The sequence below is a fragment of the Hyla sarda genome, chromosome 2, assembly GCF_029499605.1.
Source record: "Hyla sarda isolate aHylSar1 chromosome 2, aHylSar1.hap1, whole genome shotgun sequence".
NCBI lineage: Eukaryota > Metazoa > Chordata > Amphibia > Anura > Hylidae > Hyla > Hyla sarda.
In genome coordinates this window covers 90127889-90150087 of record NC_079190.1, presented here as the reverse complement: position 1 = coordinate 90150087, position 22199 = coordinate 90127889, and the positions used below count along the sequence as shown (strand labels likewise).

Sequence of the window (22199 nt, the reverse complement as noted above, 5' to 3'; positions counted from 1 at the left end):
AGAAACAGACCAGAATACAATGAGCAGTTAATACCCATGGTTCTGCAATATTATTATTCATAGCTATGACATCATGAGTAACACAATTACTATGGGCTTCATGGTGGGAAGAAAATGTCATTCTTCAAATTGAAAAGAAGAAACTCTTTGAAATGATGCATGTTTTTTTTTAAGCCTAGTTGCATCCAGACACACATACAGTATGTCACATAAGTGAGTCCACCCCTCACATTTTTGTAAATATTTTATTATATCTTTTCATGTAACAACACTGAAGAAATGACCCTGTGCTACAATGTAAAGTAGTGGATGCACAGCCTGTATAACAGTGTCTAATGTTGTGTCCCCTCAAAATAACTTAACACATAGACAATAATGTCAAAGCCTTGGCAACAAAAATGCGTTCAACCATAAGTGAAAACCCAATTTGTCAATATTTTGTTTATTCTCCAGCACTGCCTTAACCCCATTTTTTACCATAAAATGCCTTAACCCCAAAATTTTACCATGAAATGTGCGGCGAACCCAAAATAAATATTTTTTTAGGGAGGAAATTTAAATAAAAACCACAATTTTGCACAGTTTGGATGGTTTTGTTTTCACACTGTACACTCCATGGTAGAAATGACGTGTTCTTTATTCTGTGGGTCAATACGATTAAAATGATACCCATGGCTAGATACTTTTATATTTTTGTACTGCTTTAAAAAAATCTAAAACTTTTTGTACAAAATCAGTAATCTAAAATTGGCCTAATCTGACCACCTATAACTTTTTCATTTTTCTTTATATAGGGCGGTATGAGGGCACATTTTTTTGCGCCGTCATCTGTACTTTTTATTGATACCACATTTGAATATATAAAACTTTTAGATAATTTTTTATACATTTTTTTGTGAATAAAATGGGACAAAAAACCATCATTTGTGGGCTTTTTTAATTTTTTTACGTTTATACCGTTCACCGTACGGGATCATTAACATTATATTTTGATAGATCAGACATTTACGCATGTGGCAATACCAAATATGTTTATTTTAAAAAAAATACGCTTTTTGGGGGTAAAATGGGAAAAATTGACAATTTTCATTTTTATTGGGGGAGGGGATTTTAACTTTTTTTCACTTTTTATTTTTACGTTTTTCTACTGTTTTTTACACTTTTTACGTCCCCATAGGGGACTATCTATAGCAATCATTTGATTGCTCATACTGTTAAGTGCTATGCATAGGACATAGCACTGATCAGTATTATCGGCAATCTTCTGCACTAGTCCGTTCGATCTCAGACCAGAGCAGGAGACACCGGGAAACGGACAGAGGCAGGTGAGGGGACCTCCGTCCGCCATTACAGATGATCGGATCACCGCGGCAGCGCTGCGGGCGATCCGATCGTCAATTTTAACGTGCACATTGCCGCAGATGCCATGATCTGTACTGATCACGGCATCTGAGCGGTTAATGGTGGACATCCACCCAATTGCGGATGTAGGCCATTACCGGCGGGTCCCTGGCTGATAGCAGCCGGAACCTGCCGTGTATGACACGAGCACCACTCCGATGCTCGCGGTCATACACGGGACGTAAATGTACGTCCTGGTGCGCGAAGTGCCGCCAGGCCAGGACGTACATTTACGTCTGTGGTCATTAAGGGGTTAAGCCTCATGGGCATTGAGTTCATCAGAGCTTCACAGGTGGTCAACGGAGCCCTCTTCCACTGAGCTTGAGTTTGTTTCAGGTCTGGAGACATGTAGGCATGACACACTTGTCTTTGTACTCCTCACCTGGTTGTCACCATACACACTTGACACCATCTGAACCAAGTTTGTCTTGTTCTCATCGGACAACAAGACATGCCTACAGTACGACATGCCCTTAGTCTACTTGTCTTCAGCAAACAGTTTGCAGGCTTTCTTGTGTTTCATCTTAAGAAGAGGCTTCCTTCTGGGATGACAGCCATGCAGACCAATTTGATGCAGTGTGCGTTGTATAGTCTGAGCACTGACAATCTGACCCCTCTCCATTTTAACCTCTGCAGCAATGCTGGCAACACTCATGTGTTTGGTGTCACAGCACTGGAGGCTGTCCCGGGCCTTTGGACTGTCTCGGGCAGCTCGTCAGCACAGGGTGTTGGGCCCACACGAGTTCCACTGAAATAATGTGTATGCTATATTTACAAGATGGAGTAATATATTTGTATAAACATTTTTATAAATTACTTTTGTTATTTATGTATTTATAGGTTGTAATAAGTGTACTGTGCCTTTAAAATGTGAGCAGTGAACCACATGTGACCATGTGAGCCAATGAGACCCCAAAAGTCTCCCCTGTATAGTGAGGTACAGGGGAGGAGTTAGTCAGTCTTTAGTTTGTTCAAGTTCCAGCAAGGGCTCCTGAGCAACAGCTAGGCTCAGGTGAGCTGCGTGTCATGTGCTCTGAGTAGAGGCCTACTCCAGCTTTAATCTTTTTAATGGTCATCCTACAAGATTCACTCCCAGGAGGAATACATGCCCCTGCAGAATAGTCCATAGTGCCTTGGAAGGACCCTAGCAACCAGAATTTCAAGTTACAGTCTACAATTCTGTCCAGTGAAAGCACCACAAGTCTCAGCAAAGCAACAGGGCTCGCAAGGGGTACGCTGCACTCTCATACCAAGGCCAACTGCACAAGCTCAGTAAAGACAGTTACCCGTAACCTAACGTCAGTGTGTTTATTCGCTCATCCTGTCTGGCCCAGGAGAAGCTGCCTCCAACCTTCGGACTGCGGATTGGAAAAATGGTGCCCTGGCATCTTGACGTGAACAGGTACTCTTACTAACACCTCGTAGCCACCACATATGTCTATTTCCCATAGACAGCCCCTGGATATGAAACTGAGCATGTGCACTCATCTTCTCAACTTCATGGCGAGGCCTGTTCTGAGTGTAACCTGTCCTGTAGAACCGCTGTATGATCTTGCCGACCATGCTGCAGATCAGTTACAGGGTCTTGATAATTTTCTTATAGAACAGGCCATCTTTATGTTGAGAAACAATTCCTTTTTTATAGATCCTCAGTTCTTTGCCATGTTGAACTTGTAGTGACCATTACAAGAGTGTAAAAGCGATAACACCAAATTTAAGACACCTGCTTCCCATTTGCACCTGAAACCTTGTAACATTAATGTGTCACATGACACCAGGAAGGGAAAATAGCTTATTAGGCCCAATTTGGACATTTTCACTTAGGGGTGTACTCACTTTTGTTGCTAATGTTTAAACATTAAAAGGGTATTCCATGATTTTTTTTTATTTGACTATGCTACAGGGGCTGTAAAGTTAGTGTAGTTCATAATATATGGTCTTTACCTGTGTGTGACGGTTTTCTCACACTTCTTATGTGATTTTCACCCCAATATTTATTTTTAACAGCATACAAAATGACTGTTGTCTCGGATTTTTCCCAGCTTGCAATGCGGTTGAGACCTGACTCACTAGTCAGCTGATGACAGCGAGCCTGTCTGCTTCAATGGGTGGAGAGAGCAATCTGCAAGTAATGCAACAGCTGGAGGCACCCTGATTGAAAACCACAGGTCTGCAGCTCATTTATGTTTCAATGGGTGGGGTGGCTGATCTGTGGGAAGGAGGAAAATGGAATCATGGGATTTGTAGGCAAACAAGAAAACTGAAAACAGAAAATACAAGTTCACAAAAAGCTAGCCACAGTGTTATGGTAATCTCATGACATAGCCATTTAGCCCCAAGACAAGCGCAGATCCTTCCTAAGCATGTCCATTACTGTCTGCCAGGTACATACTAAAATCACCTTATGCTGGATAACCCCTTTAATGGCTGTATGTTGAGTTATTTTGAGGGGAAACAATATTAGGGGGGATTCTGTTATACAGGCTGTGTACCTATTACATTGTAGAATAGTGTCCTTTCTTCAGTATTGTCACATGAAAAGATGCAATAAAATATTTACAAAAATATGAGGGGTGGACTCACTTGAATTTTCTATGGTCAGTCAAGGTCCTTATGCCACCTCCCTACAGTCTGGTGATGCAAAGTATAAAAAATAAGCAGCTCTCCAAAGTATATGGGCAGATTCCATGCCATTAAACCAACAATAGTTCAGCTCACCAGATTGGCTTCATGATCAGTAGTAGTGCACAGAAGGAAACACCAGACTGGTGCTGGGTCAAAAAATCCTTGTCGACAAAATATGAAAAAAACACCATTTGAAATATAAAAAACACTATAAATTTTGTTTGCATGATTACAACATGTTAAAAAGATAAAAAGACAGAAAAAAACACAAGGTTCCTACACACAATGCAGCCTACACAATTCAAACCAGTTACTTGTAAACTATGTGTTTGATGGGCTGTTCCTAGGAACTTCAGGGTTTTTATGTACCGTATGTTTTTCCTTCTTAACATACGGTATTTCTTAACAAGGCAATATTATGTGTTATCACCACTAAAACTAGACTATGGGCTTCATAATAAATAATATTATATGTGTTTCTGCTATTTTGTACAGCCTTAATTTTGGGTCTAAAAAATCCCTGTGGTGCTCCCGCGAAACAGAAGAAATATAGCATTACCTTAAAGAGAAACTTTCATCAAACCATATTTTCTAAGCTAACTCAGATTATATTCCCTAACACTCCTAACACCCCTCCTGCCCTTTCTGAGCCTTAAAAGCTCTGTGTCATACCTTTCCCCTTGTTCACATTGTGTAAGCTCGCGGCAGGAAAAAGTGAGTGTTCCCCAGCAGGCGCGACGTCACTGGAGCCTGCAAGAACTGTGCCTCACCATGCCCACGCACATCCTGAGTTGTGTCTCCTGCCAGGCCAGGAGAAGACCAAACTAACTGTTTGACTTGCACAGGGAACAGAACAGAGCCACCTAGTGGCCGTTTTTTTCAATCACATTAAAAACATATAAAGGTTGAAATTTTTACCAGCAAGTAAATAGCAAAGTGTCTTATAATTACATAAAGAACAATATACTTAGTTTGATGACTATTATTAATATTCATGTGGGTGCCCTATTTCCATATACTATGACTAAGTTTGCTCAGACCAAATCTAAGATTGCCTAAAATATAAGCAGGCTGCCTACACTCATGGAACTGAACTCCCAATGCAGATACAAATTATTAAAATATTGCATATTGAACAACATTTTCTGTATTAGCGAGTTGAGAATATATGCCTAAAGCTGTAGGGTTTTAGGCACATTCTACAGGTGTGCCCAGAAAAGTGCTGGGTAATTTCCTGGTAAGAACACACCTATTTTTATTTTTTCATGGCAGTGTGGAATTACCACCCCTCTTCATCAAACTGCTGTATGAGAAGAAGAGAGATTAGACTAGAAAATCCTATAGCTACTATAGCATGTTGTAGACAGGAGGTACTGTGCCGCCAGTCCGGGTGAGTAGTTTAACCCCTTAAGGACCAGGCACGTATGAGTACATCCCTGCGCCCTGGGTCTTAAGGACCAGGCACGTACTCATACGTCCGTGGGAATTTCGCAACCCGCCACGCAATGGGCGGGTTGCGAAACCGGACGCCTGCTGAAATCGTTCAGCAGGCGTCCGAGGCAAACGCCGAGGGGGGTCCTGAGACCCCCCCATGTCGGCGATCGCAGAAAATTGCATGTCAATTCAGACATGCAAATTTCTGCTATTCCGGGCTGATCGGGTCTCTGGTGACCCGATCAGCCCGGAAAATAGTGATGATCTGACCTGTCAGTGACAGCCCAGATCATCTTGCAGGGTAGGAGTGAGGTTGCAGTGCTGCGATCTCCTCCTATCCCTTGCCATTGGTCAGAACTGATTCTGACCAATGGCAGAGCAGGACAGTGGGTTGGCAGGCCATGGCAACCCCCCGTTCTGCCCACTGTTACGCTGAGCGCTCCGGGTCTCCGCTCCTCCCCGGAGCGCTCGCAGCGTTCTTTAATTCGCAGCGCTCCGGTCAGACCTGCTGACCGGGTGCGCTGCGATATTGCTCCCAGCCGGGATGCGATTCGCGATGCGGGACGCGCCCGCTCGCGATGCGCATCTTGGTCCCCGTACCTGACCCGTTCCCCGTCTGTGTTGTCCCTGTGCGCGTGGCCCCGCTCCTTAGGGCGCGCGCGCGCCGGGTCTCTGCTATTTAAAGGGCCAGTGCACCAATGATGGTGCCTGGCCCAATCACCTTGATTAGTTTCCACCTGTGCACTCCCTACTTATACCTCACTTCCCCTGCACTCCCTCGCCGGATCTTGTTGCCCTTGTGCCAGAGAAAGCCTTTCCTTGAGTGTTCCTAGCCTGTGTTCCAGACCTCCTGCCGTTGCCCCTGACTACGATCCTTGCTGCCTGCCCTGACCTTCTGCTACGTCCGACCTTGCTCTTGCCTTATCCCTTGTACCATGCCTATCTCAGCAGTCAGAGAGGTTGAGCCGTTGCCGGTGGAAACGACCTGGTTGCTACCGCCGCTGCAAGACCATCCCGCTTTGCGGCGGGCTCTGGTGAAAACCAGTAGCTACTTAGAACCGGTCCACCGACACGGTCCACGCCAAACCCTCTCTGACACAGAGGATCCACCTCCTGCCTGCCGAACCGTGACAGTAGATCCGGCCATGGATTCCGCTGAGCTGCCGCTGTCAAGTCTTGCCGACATTTCCACGGTGATTGCCCAGCAATCCCTAATGATCACCCAACGAAATCACCAGCTGGCATACTTGACCACCGTGACACAGCAACTTCAGTCACAGATACAGCAGCTGCTGCCGCAGATACAGCAACTTCAGTCACAGACACAGCAGCTGCAACAGCAACAACCATCTCCTCCGCCGGCTCCTGCAACTCCTCCGCAGCGACCGGCCGCTCCTAACCCCTGCTTGTCCCTGCCGGACAAATTTGATGGGGACTCTAGACTCTGCCGTGGTCTCCTGCCTGGGAAGGCCCTGCCATGTGCCACACCGCTCGGAGCACCTCTCTCACAGTATCCTTTGCAATCCACCCCTGTGCCTCCCGCCGAGGAGGCTATGCAAGTGGATCGGTCTCGCCTGACCCCTGAAGAGAGGACTCGCCGCAGAAAGAAAGAAGATTTACTTCTATACTGCACTGTGCGTTACCGCACAGAACCCCTGCTCTTGAGCATGGAACTTTTTTTTTTGCCCAAATGCTCCTCTGAAGTCCTCCTCGGTCTGCCATGGCTCCAACGCCACTCCTCTACCCTTGTCTGGACCACCGGGGAGATCATGAGCTGGGGTGCTTCTTGCCACAGAAAATGCCTCACGTCTGCTCCCAGTCCCGTCAGTCAAACCTCTGTGTCTCCCCCTTTACCTGGTCTCCCCAAGGCCTATCTGGACTATGCTGTGTCTCCTCCTCACAGCCCCCGTCCTGTTAACACTCTGCCCCGTGCCAAGCTTGACCCTCTTCCCTCCCTCCCCACCCCCACGCCTTCTTGTGTGCCCGCTGTTGATGTGGTTTCCCGGGGCTTTGCCACCATCTGGAAAAAGACTCTAAAATCCCTCATACTAGCCTCATCCCGGGTGAAGAAGCTTGCCGAAGAAAAAAGAAGAACTCCTCCTGTTTTTGTGTGGCTCTCCACCAAGTATATCCGCTTCCGTGTCCCCAGTTTTAATCTGGGACCACGTTATCTTGGACCCTTTGTAGTTGAGTACTCAGAGGAGAGATCTTGGGAACCTGAGGACAACATCCTGGACAAAAGTCTTATCCTCAGGTTCTCAGGCTCCAAGAAGAGGGGGAGACCCAAGGGGGGGGGGGGGGTACTGTTACGCTGAGCGCTCCGGGTCTCCGCTCCTCCCCGGAGCGCTCGCAGCGTTCTTTAATTCGCAGCGCTCCGGTCAGACCTGCTGACGGGTGCGCTACGATATTGCTCCCAGCCGGGATGCGATTCGCGATGCGGGACGCGCCCGCTCGCGATGCGCATCTCGGTCCCCGTACCTGACCCGTTCCCCGTCTGTGTTGTCCCTGTGCGCGTGGCCCCGCTCCTTAGGGCGCGCGCGCGCCGGGTCTCTGCTATTTAAAGGGCCAGTGCACCAATGATGGTGCCTGGCCCAATCACCTTGATTAGTTTCCACCTGTGCACTCCCTACTTATACCTCACTTCCCCTGCACTCCCTCGCCGGATCTTGTTGCCCTTGTGCCAGAGAAAGCCTTTCCTTGAGTGTTCCTAGCCTGTGTTCCAGACCTCCTGCCGTTGCCCCTGACTACGATCCTTGCTGCCTGCCCTGACCTTCTGCTACGTCCGACCTTGCTCTTGCCTTATCCCTTGTACCATGCCTATCTCAGCAGTCAGAAAGGTTGAGCCGTTGCCGGTGGATACGACCTGGTTGCTACCGCCGCTGCAAGACCATCCCGCTTTGCGGCGGGCTCTGGTGAAAACCAGTAGCTACTTAGAACCGGTCCACCGACACGGTCCACGCCAAACCCTCTCTGACACAGAGGATCCACCTCCTGCCTGCCGAACCGTGACACCCACCCCTGGATGTCGCGGGGAACATGGACAGAAGATGGAGGTTGGTACCTGCAGGAGAAGATGCCTGGGAACAGCTGATCGTCGCTGCAGACTGCTGGATCCCGGCTCAGGGAGGGAAGCGACGTGGGGGGGGGGGATGAAAGTGAAAGTAAAGTGATCTTTACTGTGCCAACCACTAGGAAGGCCAAACTGCAACTCCCAGCATGCTCCCTGTCTGCGCATGCTGGGAGTTGTAGTTTTGCAACATCTGGAGGGTCACAGTTTGGGGACCACTGTTACAGTGGTCCCCAAACTGTAGCCTTCCAGATGTTGCCAAATTAAAACTCTCAGCATGCCTAGACTGCCCAGGCATGCTGGGAGTTGTAGTTATGTAACATCTGTCCCTTCAGATTTTGCAATTTTCATGACATTTTTGAAAATTGCTGCTCCACTTTGAAGCCCTCTAAGTAAAAATATGTCCATTTTATGATGCCAACATAAAATAGACATATTGTATTTGTGAATAAAAATAAAATTTATTTGGAATATCAATTTTTCTTACAAGCAGAGAGTTTCAAAGTTAGAATAATGTAAAATTTTCTAAATTTTCATGAAATTTTGGGATTTTTCACCAAAAAAGGATGCAAGTAACACCGAAAATTTACGACCAAAATAAAGTAGAATATGTCACAAAAAAACAATCTCAGAATCAGAGTATTCAGTAAAAGCGTTTTAGAGATATTAATTCTTAAAGTGACAGTGGTCAGATGTGCAAAAAAAACGCTCTGGTCCTACAGTGAAAATTGGCCTGGTCCTTAAGGGGTTAACAGACCAAAAAAATGAAAATGTGTGTAGGACAAACAAAATAACTGGCATTGCTAAAGAGCTACCGAGAACATATGGTTCTGTAAGGACTCCTCTGCTGAACCACAACCTCAAGCAAGGAGACATGTCTATTTTAAATTAGGGAAAAAACTTGCATGTGTTAACTCACTGCTCCAAGAATAGTGTCCCAGTTACCCTGATAGATCAGGAGAGAACAGCAATGCAATAACCAGTGGCGTTGCTAGGGTTGGTGTCACCCGGTGCGGTAGAAAATGGTGTCACCCCCATACCTCCCCCCCTCCCCCCCCAGTAAGTTTTTAGCCTGTTGCGACAGACACCACTGTTGTAGGGCATTGTGAGAAATTCCAGTATAATAATCAGATTTACCAGTTGCCACAGAATAGGAAAGTGTTAAAGAAGTTTTCACCATTGAAATATACAGCTCCCAGAATTACTTAAAGGGGTACTCCACTGGAAAACATTTACTTTTATATCAACTGGTGCCAGAAAGTTAAACAGATTTTTAAATTACTTCTATTTAAAATCTTAATACTTACAGTACTTATAAGCTGGTGTATGCTCCACAGGAAGTTGTGTAGTTCTTTCCAGTCTGACCACAGTGCTATTTGCTGACACCTCTGTCCATGTCAGGAACTGTCCAGAGCAGGATAGGTTTGCTATGGGGATTTGCTCCTACTATGGACAGTTCTTGACATGGACAGAGGTGTCAGCACAGAGCACTGTGGTCAGACAGAAAATAAATTAAAAAAGAAAATAACTTCCTGTGAATCGCTTATACAGCTGCTAATACGTACTGGAAGGATTAAGATTTTTAAATAGAAGTAATTTACAAATCTGTTTAACTTTGTAGCACCAGCTGATTAAAAATTTTTTTTTCCAGTAGAGTACCCCTTTGAGCAGTGGTGAGGTTATGCTGGGAGTTGTAGTTTCACTGACCTAACTGTAGAACTGACAAGTGACTACAGCTCTGATAGGACACAGAGAGGAGAATACACAATAATATCAGTGACTACAGGTAACGTCTTCTCTATAGTCTTCCCTTATCTAATTCAGATGGTACATACCGCCTGGTCCAGCTAAAACTTCTCTCTGCAGAATGTGACGCCCAGACGTCTCCTCACTATGTCAGCGGATTCTCATCCTCTATATGAAAACAATAATTATTATAAACCTGCCAGACACTGTATCCTCTAAATATAATACTACTATACACTACACTCTTTGATTATAAACCTTCCATACACCATACCCACTGAATATAATACTACCACACTGTACATTCTGAATATAATACCAACACATACTTTACACTCTGAATATAAATCTGCCACATACTGTACCCCTGAATATACCGCCACACACTGTACCCACTGAATATAATACTACCACACACTGTACATTCTGAATATAATACCAACACATACTGTACCCTCTGAATATAAATCTGCCACATACTGTACCCCTGAATATAATACCGCCACACACTATACCCTCTGAATATAATACTACCACAAACTGCGCCCTCTGAATATAATACTACCACAAACTGCGCCCTCTGAAAATAAATCTGCCACATACTGTACCCTCTGAATATAAATCTGCCACATACTGTACCCCTGAATATAAATCTGCCACATACTGTACCCCTGAATATAATACCGCCACATACTGTACCCTCGGAATATAATACTACCACCCACTGCACCCTCTGAATATAATACTTAGAGATGAGCAAACTACAGTAAATTCAACTCGTCACAAACTTCTCTGCTCGGCAGTTGATGACTTATCCTACGTAAATTAGTTCAGCCTTCAGGTACTCCCGTGGGCTGAAAAAGGTGGATACAGTCCTAGGAGACTCTTTCCTAGGACTGTATCCACCTTTTTCAGCCCACCGGAGTACCTGAAGGCTGAACTAATTTACGCAGGATAAGTCATCAACTGCCGAGCCGAGAAGTTTGTGACGAATCGAATTTACTGTGAGTTCGCTCATCTCTAATAATACTACCACAAACTGCGCCCTCTGAATATAATACTACCACAAACTGCGCCCTCTGAATATAACGTTGCCATACACTGCCCCCTCTGAATATAATACCACAACCAAAGTAACACCCCTCAACATCCGTTAGCTGATGCTATTACCACGGGAGGGGGGTATTGGTGGTGTTGCTAGTGGATGATAGGGGTGCTACTACTGGGGGGGTGTTGCTGGAGAATGATGAGGGTGCTACTGGCCATCCCCCCTGGCAGTATCACCCCCATCATCCATCGGCAGGATCATCCTCCTGGCAGGAGCACCTCCATCATCCACCATCAGGATATGTTGATGGAGGTGCTGCTGGGGGGGTGTTGCTGGTGGATGATGAGGGTGCTACTGCCAGGGGGGGGGAGCATTAGGTAGGCAGCAGTGCCCCCACATTAGGTAGGTCGCAGTTTCCCCACATTAGGTAGCATCTATTCCCCACATTAGGCAGCATAGATTCCCCACATTTGGTACCAGTTCCCCCACATTAGGTAGGTACCAGTTATCCCACATTAGGTAGCAATTTCCCCACATTAGGTAGCAATTTCTCCACATTAGGTAGCACAGATTTCCCACATAAGGTAGCATAGACTTCCCACATTTGGTAGCACAGATTCCCCACATTAGGTAGCATAGACTCCGCACATTTGGTAGTAGTTTCCCCACATTAGGCCGCAGGTTCCCTTGCAGGTTCCCCATAATGGGTCAAAGTCTCCCCACAATAGATCGCTGGTTCAACCCCCCCCCCGACCCCCCCCCCCCCACACACACACACACAAAAAACACATACAACACAGAGAGACAAACACACACACACACAGTCAGAGAGACACACTCACAGACAGACACACACAGAGTCGCACAAACACACACACACAGAGTCACACACACACTCAGAGAGTCACACAAACACACACAGTCACATACACACAGTCACACACAAGCATAGATAGAGACAGACAGACAGAGAGACAGACATACACACTCACCCATCCAGCGCAGCGATCCTTCTCACCGGGCGCCGTGCTAGTGACGTAACTCACGTCCTCCTGCGCGGCCATGCGGTGTGACGTCAGGCCGGCGCAGACGTGGGAGCGGAGGACGGGCACAGTGCTGGTGAAGGTGAGGGGGGTAGTGTGATGATGGACGGGCGCACAGTGAAGGTGAAAGAGGGGGTTTGCTGACGGACGGGCGCACCGCTCACACAGCGCAGGGGGGGGGGGGGTGCTGACGGATGGGAGGCCGGTCGGGCACAGATGGGGGGGGGGTGCTGCGGAGCGTCTTGGTGTCACCCCATTAGGTTGGTGTCACCCGGTGCGGGCCGCACCCCCCGCACCCGGGTCGCAACGCCACTGGCAATAACTATACCTAAAAAACAATAAAGTCTAACAAAGCTAGAGTAATCCAAAATTATTATTTTTTGGTATTCCAACGTTAAATACATTTGGATCCACATTGGATGCCAACCAGCATGGCTGACACGTTTCATGCAATTAACTCTTATTTAGGTCGCCTATGCAACGAAAAATAGTTCATAAACATAACGTGTCAGATGGGTGAGCCATGTGGCTTGCAATGTTTTGTATTGTTGAAATAATAAACAAAAATTTCTGTGGATTACCCTTGTTTTGTGTTTAGTTGGACCTTAGATTAGGGGTCTCTGGATCCACAGAATGAGTGCTGTGGTGGATGGGAGTGACTTGACCAAAAGGAGGGGGACCTCCCCCACATCATAAGTGGCTGTTGTCACGATGTCCCAGGAGGGACGGCTGGAGCAGGAGTGAGAGACTGTAAGTGTGCTGATGCTACTTTTTGGATGCCCGACAAATCTTACAGTAAGGCTGCATTCACAGGGCCCTAATACACGCATATATTAGTATCCATATTATGGTGCAATACCCAGATCTATCACACTTAAAGGGGTACTTCGCCCCTAGACATCTTATCCCCTATCAAAAGGATAGGTGATAAGATGTCTGATTGCGGAATCCTGCCGCTGGTTTGTTTAGAGCGTCGGGTGCAGCATAGACATGCATTGAGGGGGTCTCGCGTGACGTCACGAGCCTCCGCCCCACATCCCCAGTCATCCGGAACAGAGCGAAGTTCAGTCCGTGCACCGGATGTCTGGGTGCCGCAGCTGAGATCGCGGGGGTCCTTTGGATAGGGGATAAGATGTCTAGGGGCGGAGTACCCCTTTAAACTAAATCATACTTAGAGTCTGTAAAATTGAACACACTGGAGATCTAGATCACCAGAACCACAGGAAGATCACATATTGAGATCTTATTGTATATACTGTTGGTAGTAAGAAGTTATATTTTTTCAATTGACCCAACCATGCGTGCTTAAAAATAACTAGACATGTGCAGAACCCATAATTTCGTATTTTTCGTTATTTTCGTTTTGTTTTTTTTTTTTAATTTTCGGTTCTGTGAATATTCGGAATGCTGTGCATTCATCATATTCGGTTTTCGGATGCATCCGCAAATTTTTTTTTTCCGGATGCATTCGTTTAAAAAACTGATGCATTTGTTAAAAATAATGAATGCATTCGTTAATTCTGATTTTTGGTTCTGCACATGTCTAGTGATACCTCAACATACGATGGTAATTCGTATGTTGAGGGATTCGTGCAATGTAAAAAAGTAAAGTCCTACTCACCTGTCCCCGCTGCTCCCGATGGTGTCCCCGGGCCTCCGCTGGGCTCTCCTAGTCCTCTTCGGTACTCCGCTGGGCTCTGCTGGGCTCTCCTGGTCTTCTCCTGTCCTCCGCTGTCTGACGCAAGGCCTTACTGGGCCTCCGTAGCGACGTCATCACGTCGCTGCGCACGCCGTTCCTATTGGATGATGGGACGGCGTGCGCGATGGCGATGACGTCAGAGGGAGACCCGTATGAAGGCCCCGGACAAGCCCAGGACCCACCGGAGGAAGGCCCGGAGCAGCGCGGAAAGGTGAGTGAACCTGCCCGGGCTGCTTCTACTGCTATCCGGTAGCAGCTTAAGCATTATGCACTGCCGTATAGCAGTTGATGCATGGCCCCGACATTCGGTATACTGATAACGAATGCATTCGTTGTTCGTTAACATGCATATTCGTTATGCATGTATATTCGTATTCGTATGCTTTTTCGGGATTTTGTAATTTTTTTTTTCGTGCATTCTTTTCGCAACGAACATCTGAAAACGGGAAAATTCGTTTAGTTCCGTGTTCATTACGAAACGAATTGCACATGTCTAAAAAATAACTATTTAGATTGCAAGCTTCATTGCAGACAGTAAATGATGACCATCTTTGTACAACACCAAAGGATATGTTGGTAATTAGATTCTGAATCATTACATTTACTTCAACTAAAAAAAATTATACCCCCCCCCCCTGTCTGTAGTTTTTGGGTACATACCATTTTAAAAGATAAAGATGTTACTTTCTTGTCCTCCCTACAGTTGGTGCCTTTGCTTGGTTTCACAGCGTTGGGTATAACCAATGCAACCATCTACCTGATGAAGGCTGCCCTCACCAACAAAGATATAAGGTACAGTAGGTCAGGAATCCATATACCTCTCTTTCCATTTATTTAACAAGCTGGGGTAATATCCATGGCGCACAAGCATATGGTAACACAATGCAGATACTGGGCCATCCGATCCCTCTATACTTCCAATGCTTGGATTGGGATTTCTGCTGCTTTGTATCACAGTCACACCGACTCCATCTGCTGCATGAGCTGCTGTGTAATTCCTAATGGGTTTGATTCTATCATCTACAAGAAACTTCGCGGGCAATCGTAACCCAATCATGGTCCCAAATCTCACAAGATCAGTCCATTAATGTCCTTTATCTCTTCTATTGCTGGGGGAAAATATACCAATTTTATTTGACTTATATTGTCTTTTTTTTCAGTTGGGTAAAGAAGGAAGAACCTGAACCTTGGTATAAATGAGGTCCAGACCTCCAGACGAAAGGTGAAGACCTAAAGATGTTTTTATAATGAAAACAGGTAGAATGGATTGAAAGCTAAATGACTGCGCTTGTACATATTGTAGTAGTAGATTACTCAGCAGATCAGATGTAGCTGCAGCCCGCACATCAATTCCTAAAAGCATGTCATTCTCTCTAGTTATTCCCTTTCTTATCTTCCAGAAACCTCTAGCTAAAATGGGGTATTAGATAAGCTGTCACTCTTTGTTTCCTATATCACCACAAAGTTCAATTCAGCAATAAGCTAGCGTTGGTTAGGGCTGGTAGTAAGTCCTGTATCTTACTAAATAAAATTCACATCACGCTCAAGGACAAAGAACTTTCCCTTCCACATAAAAATGATTACACAAGGGGGGCTCGGCTGATACCTTTAGGGGCTGATAACACAAGGATCTTGATATTTTCATTAGAATCTTTCAAGACATTTAGGAAAATAACCAGTCTCTGTAACAAAAAAAAACCTGAACTAAACACTGAACTAAACCAGCTTTATACATCGTATCCCCTATCCAAAGCATTCTTATCCCCTATCCATAGCATTCTGTGACGGGCGCTGCCTCCGAGACGGGAACATGATGTCATGACCAAGCCCCCTCCATTCATGTCTATGGGAGGGGGCGTGATGGCCGTCACGCCCCCTCCCATAGACATGAATGGAGGGGGAGTGGTGTACGGAATGAGGGTGCTGCACCAAGATTGGAGGGGTCCCCAGCAGCGGGACCCCTGCGATCATACATCTTTTCCCCTATCCTTTGGATAGGAGATAAGATGTATTAAGCCGGAATACCCCTTTAATGAGAATCTAAATACAAGAACAAGGGGGCACAATCTGCAGATAGTTGGGGGAAGTTTGGAAGCAACATGAGAAAATATGATTTTACTGAAAGCGCAGTTGATGCTTGGAACAAACGTCTAGCAGATGTGGTTGGCAAATTCTCATTAAGCGGACGTAAGCCTGTCTAGGATAAGCATGCTGGCCTGGATTTACCAAGGCTAGGTTAAAGGGGTTATCCAGGAAAAAACTTTTTTTTATATATATCAACTGGCTCCAGAAAGTTAAACAGATTTGTAAATTACCTCTATTAAAAAAAATCTTAATCCTTTCAGTACTTATGAGCTTCTGAAGTTGAGTTGTTCTTTTCTGTCTAAGTGCTGTTACGCCGAGCGCTCCGGGTCCCTGCTCCTCCCCGGAGCGCTCGCGGCGTTCCTCTCTCTGCAGCGCCCCGGTCAGACCCGCTGACCGGAAGCACTGCACTGACTCTGCCGGCAGGGATGCGATTCGCATAGCGGGACGCGCCCGCTCGCGAATCGCATCCCAAGTCACTCACCTGTCCCGGTCCCCTGCTGTCATGTTCTGGCGCGCGCGGCTCCGCTCTCTAGGGCGCGCGTGCGCCAGCTCTCTGAGATTTAAAGGGCCAGTGTACCAATGATTGGTGCCTGGCCCAATCAGACTAATTAGCTTCCACCTGCTCCCTGGCTATATTGCCTCACTTCCCCTGCACTTCCTTGCCGGATCTTGTTGCCCTTGTGCCAGTGAAAGCCTTTCCTTGTGTGTTCCTAGCTTGTGTTCCTGACCTCCTGCCGTTGCCCCTGACTACGATCCTTGCTGCCTGCCCTGACCTTCTGCTACGTCCGGCCTTGCTCTTGCCTTATCCCTTGTACCACGCCTATCTCAGCAGTCAGAGAGGTTGAGCCGTTGCCGGTGGATACGACCTGGTTGCTACCGCCGCTGCAAGACCATCCCGCTTTGCGGCGGGCTCTGGTGAAAACCAGTAGCAACTTAGAACCGGTCCACCGACACGGTCCACGCCAATCCCTCTCTGACACAGAGGATCCACCTCCAGCCTGCCGAATCCTAACAGTAGATCCGGCCATGGATTCCGCTGAGGTGCCGCTGTCAAGTCTCGCCGACATATCCACGGTGATCACCCAGCAATCCCTACTGATCGCCCAACGAGATCAGCAGCTGTCGTACTTGACCACCACGATACAGCAACTTCAGTCACAGATACAGCAGCTGCTACAGCAACAACCATCTCCTCCGCCGACTCCTGCACCTCCTCCACAGCGAGCGGCCGCTCCTAACCTCCGCTTGTCCCTGACGGACAAATTTGATGGGGACTCTAGTCTCTGCCGTGGTCTCCTGTCTGGGAAGGCCCTGTCATGGGCCACACCGCTCTGGGCACCTCTCTCACAGTATCCTTTGCAATCTACCCCTGTGCCTCCCGCCGAGGAGGCTATGCAAGTGGATCGGCCTCGCCTGACCCATGAAGAGAGGACTCGCCGCAGAGATAAAAATTTATGCCTGGACTGCACTGTGCGTTACCGCACAGAACCCCTGCTCATGAGCATTGAATTGCATCTCGAAAAAATTAAACTTTTTGTTTTGCCCAAATGCACCTCTGAAGTTCTCCTCGGTCTGCCATGGCTCCAACGCCACTCTCCTACCCTTGATTGGACCTCCGGGGAGATCAAGAGCTGGGGTGCTTCTTTCCACAAAAAATGCCTCACGTCTGCTCCCAGTCCCGTCAGTCAAACCTCAGTGTCTCCTCCTTTACCTGATCTCCCCAAGGCCTATCAGAACTATGCTGTGTCTCCTCCTCATAGCCCCCGTCCTGTTAACACTCTGCCCTGTGCCACGCTTCACCCTCTTCCATCCCTCCCCACTCCCACGCCTTCTGGTTTGCCCGCTGTTGATGAGGTTTCCCGGGGCTTCTCCACCGTCTGGAAAAAGACTCAAAAATCCCTCATACAAGCCTCATCCTGGATGAAGAAGCATGCCGACAAAAAAAGAAGAACTCCTCCTGTCTTTGTGTGGCTCTCCGCCAAGTATATCCGCTTCTGTGTCCCCAGTTTTAATCTGGGACCACGTTATCTTGGACCCTTTGAAGTCAAGTGCCTAGAGAAAGCTACTCCTGTCTCCGGGTCCTCAGATGTCTTCTCAATTAAAGAATTTTCAGGTCCCAAAAATAGAGGGAGACCCAAGGGGGGGGGGGGGGGTACTGTTACGCCGCGTTCCTCTCTCTGCAGCACCCCGGTCAGACCCGCTGACTGGGAGCACTGCACTGACTCTGCCGGCAGGGATGCGATTCGCATAGCGGGACGCGCCTGCTCGCGAATCGCATCCCAAGTCACTCACCTGTCCCGGTCCCCGGCTGTCATGTTCTGGCGCGCGCGGCTCCACTCTCTAGGGCGCGCGCGCGCCAGCTCTCTGAGATTTAAAGGGCCAGTGCACCAATGATTGGTGCCTGGCCCAATCAGCCTAATTAGCTTCCACCTGCTCCCTGGCTATATTACCTCACTTCCCCTGCACTTCCTTGCCGGATCTTGTTGCCCTTGTGCCAGTAAAAAACCTTTCCTTGTGTGTTCCTAGCTTGTGTTCCTGACCTCCTGCCGTTGCCCCTGACTACGATCCTTGCTGCCTGCCCTGACCTTCTGCTACGTCCGACCTTGCTCTTGCCTTATCCCTTGTACCACGCCTATCTCAGCAGTCAGAGAGGTTGAGCCGTTGCCGGTGAATACGACCTGGTTGCTACCGCCGCTGCAGGACCATCCCGCTTTGCGGCGGGCTCTGGTAAAAACCAGTAGCAACTTAGAACCAGTCCACCGACACGGTCCACGCCAATCCCTCTCTGACACAGAGGATCCACCTCCAGCCTGCCGAATCCTAACAAGTGCTCTCTGGTGACACGTGTCTTGGGAACCGCCCAGTTTAGAAGAGGTTTGTTATGGGGATTTTCTTCTAAACTGGGCGGTTCCCGAGACACGTGTCATCAGAGAGCACTTAGATAGAAAAGAACAACTCAACTTCAGAAGCTCGTAAGTACTGAAAGGATTACGATTTTTTAATAGAAGTAATTTACAAATCTGTTTAACTTTCTGTAGCCAAGTTTTTTCCTGGATCACCCCTTTAAAATTGATGAATTTCCAGCCATAAATATCAGTTGGTGCTTGGACCATGCCGACATTGCTGTCCCCATAGGTGGCAGTGTATTTCACACGTATTCCGCCAAAAGAATGACCAGCATAATTTATAAGCTGAGTTTGGAAAATGTTGTAGTGTGAACCCAGCCCAAGAGTGTTGGGTTTTTATTAATGCAAAATGAAAGTTCTGAGCAGCTCTTTCTTGGTGGCAATTTCCAGCAAAATATTTACAGTTTATTTGTGTAAATTCAAAAGCGAGTAAGGTGAGTTGTGAAACCACACCCACTTTCACGAGCAACAACGCTTATTTTTAGGTTTTAGGTTATTTTGGCACATTGTGCCACAAAGTCTGGCACAGACAGAATTTGTGACGCACAACACCACATTTTGGTGTAAATCAGTTATATGTAATATCACTGTAATATGTTTGTATAGGCCAGATTGATGCGGTAAGGGAAATGTGCAGTATAGCCAGTTGACATTTCCTCCAACAACAGGGGTTACACAAGTCGTACCTTAACATAGTACATTGTATTTATTCATGTAATTTATCTATTATATTATATTTTTTTTCTTTAAGGATCTGAAAATTGATGTTGAAGAAGATCCAGGGCCACTGATCCAGAACCACTGCACAGAATGATGTTATTCCACTTTCTACTACATGAAATCACTGCTATCACTTATTGCTCCAGCAGTAATACCTTTACTTTATTCACTTCGTTCTGGGTTTAGACTTTATTTCATGACAGTTCTTGTTCTAGAACATTGCTTCATTTGGGATTGTTCCCTGATTACAAAATGCAGTACAGTTTGGGGAAATAATGCCGGAGCATATCACAATAGCACCGCCGCAGCATGGCTGACTTAGGCTGGGTTCACATCATGTTTTTGCAATACAGTTTCCGTATCAGGTTTTTGATGAAAAACGGATTCCTCAAAACCGGACTAAACTGTATCAAAACCTGTGTACAAATTTTAACCCATATATGGTTTTTAAAAATGATTTCCAGTTGCATTCGTTTTTAAGAAAAAGAACGTATATGTTTTTAACTTTTCACTCCATTATGAATAAAGTTTCATTTGTTTGATTGAAATTCCAAGAAAAAAAACTTGCGGTCTCAAAAACCGTATGGTGCAAACCAGATGGAACCGTACGCACATACGGTTCTGTACAGTTCCCATTGACTCCCATGTTTAGAAAAAAAAAAACATATACGGTTTCCATACAGTTTTTCACCCGTACCAAAAACCATGGTAGGCTACGATTTTGAGTACAGGAAAAAACGGAGAAAACCGTACAAGATGCACAACGGGCAAAACCAGATGCATCTTTTTCAATGGAGAATCAATGCATACGGTTTTCAATATGGTTCCATACGGTTTTCACATTGAAAACGTACATGGGAACTGTATTGCAAATACGTGGTGTGAACCCAGCCTAACTCTGTGTCCTATCAATGGGCTGGATGAGGAAAGCAGTAGTGCAGTCTATAAGCTCCTATACAATGATTACTGTAAATAATTCCTCCTTACAGGTCAATCAGCTCTATCCTATACTTGTGTGACATTTAGGTAATTTCTGCTCAAAATTTGTAAAGAAAATAGGGGGAACATTATTAGTGCAGTCAGTGTATATCTATGCAATGTCAAGAGTTGTTATGTCTCCACTCAACATTTAAAATCATTTAATTCAATCTTTTATAGGCATCCAAAAAATGAAATAACACAGCATTTCCAGTGCAGTTTGACTTGGCATTTTCTTAAGATTTTCGACTCACTATCTATTGACCTCAATGATAACATAGAAACATAGAATGTGTCGGCAGATAAGAGCCATTTGGCCAATCTAGTCTCCCCAATATTCTGAATACCAATTTTTTTTAAGACCGAGTACGAGTACCGATACTTTTTCTTAAGTACTCGCCAATACCAATTACCAATACTTTTTTCAATGTCATGTGACAGGGTTTTTTTTTCCTTAAATGGGAAAAAGGTGTGTTGTTTTTAGTTTTCATAAGAGAAAGTGCTTTTTTTATATAAAAAATATATATATATTTTATTTTATTTAAACATTTTTGAAAAGGGGGGTGATTACATTTTTTTATTTGGAAGGGGTTAATTCACAGTCATTATTTATTTTTATTGTTTTTACTGTTTTAGTCCCCATAGAGGACTATTACATGCAAGCATAGTGTTGATCAGTGTTATCGTCCCTCCTTTACTACTGCCTGCCATGGCTGGCAGCAGTAAAGTAGCAATGATCGGACGCACGGAGCAGGGTAAGGGATCTCCGGCCATCCTCTCAGCGGATCGGGACACCGTGATTACACCGCAATGATCCTGATCAGCATCTTTGAGCAGTTAATCTCAGAACTTTTAGATGCCGCAATCAACTTTGATCGTGGCATCTAAAGGGTTAATGCGGGTCCAGGCTATGATGTGCACTCAGCTGCTGAGTGCACTGCAAAGCTCGAGACCAGATAAAGCAGGCAGCTTACTGCACCTCAGTGATACCTGCCGGCGAGACTCCTGCTGGCAGGTAACATATTAGGTATTGGGGACATTTACAAGTACTCATGCAAATGTCCATTATCGGTCCTGACACTGCTACCAGTATCGGTATCGGGACATCCCTACCTTATGCCTATCCCTATCTTATATGAAGGATAGCCTTATGCCTATCCCATGCATGCTTAAACTCCTTCACTGTATTTGCAGCTACCACTTCTGCAGGAAGGCTATTCCATGCATCCACTAATCTCTCAGTAAAGTAATACTTCCTCATTAGTGTTGAGCGGCATAGTCCATATTCGAATTCGCAATATTTCGCGAATATATGGACGAATATTCATCATATATTCGCTAAATTCGCATATTCGTAATATTCACGTTATATTTTCGCATATGCGAAAATTTGCGTATGGACGAATATTCGTCATATATTCGCTAAATTTGCATATTCGTAATATTC

General features: G+C 46.0%; 1 long non-coding RNA gene across 1 annotated transcript in view; it reads left to right on the top strand.

The window, feature by feature from the left end:
* LOC130357653 (uncharacterized) overlaps positions 1-21920 on the top strand; it is a 56309-nt gene extending 34389 nt beyond the window's left edge. The window contains exons 2-4 of the long non-coding RNA XR_008889210.1: positions 14767-14855; positions 15224-15285; positions 19806-21920. This is a non-coding gene — a long non-coding RNA (uncharacterized LOC130357653). The remainder of the gene's footprint in view (positions 1-14766; positions 14856-15223; positions 15286-19805) is intronic.
* The last annotated feature ends 279 nt before the right edge of the window (positions 21921-22199 follow it).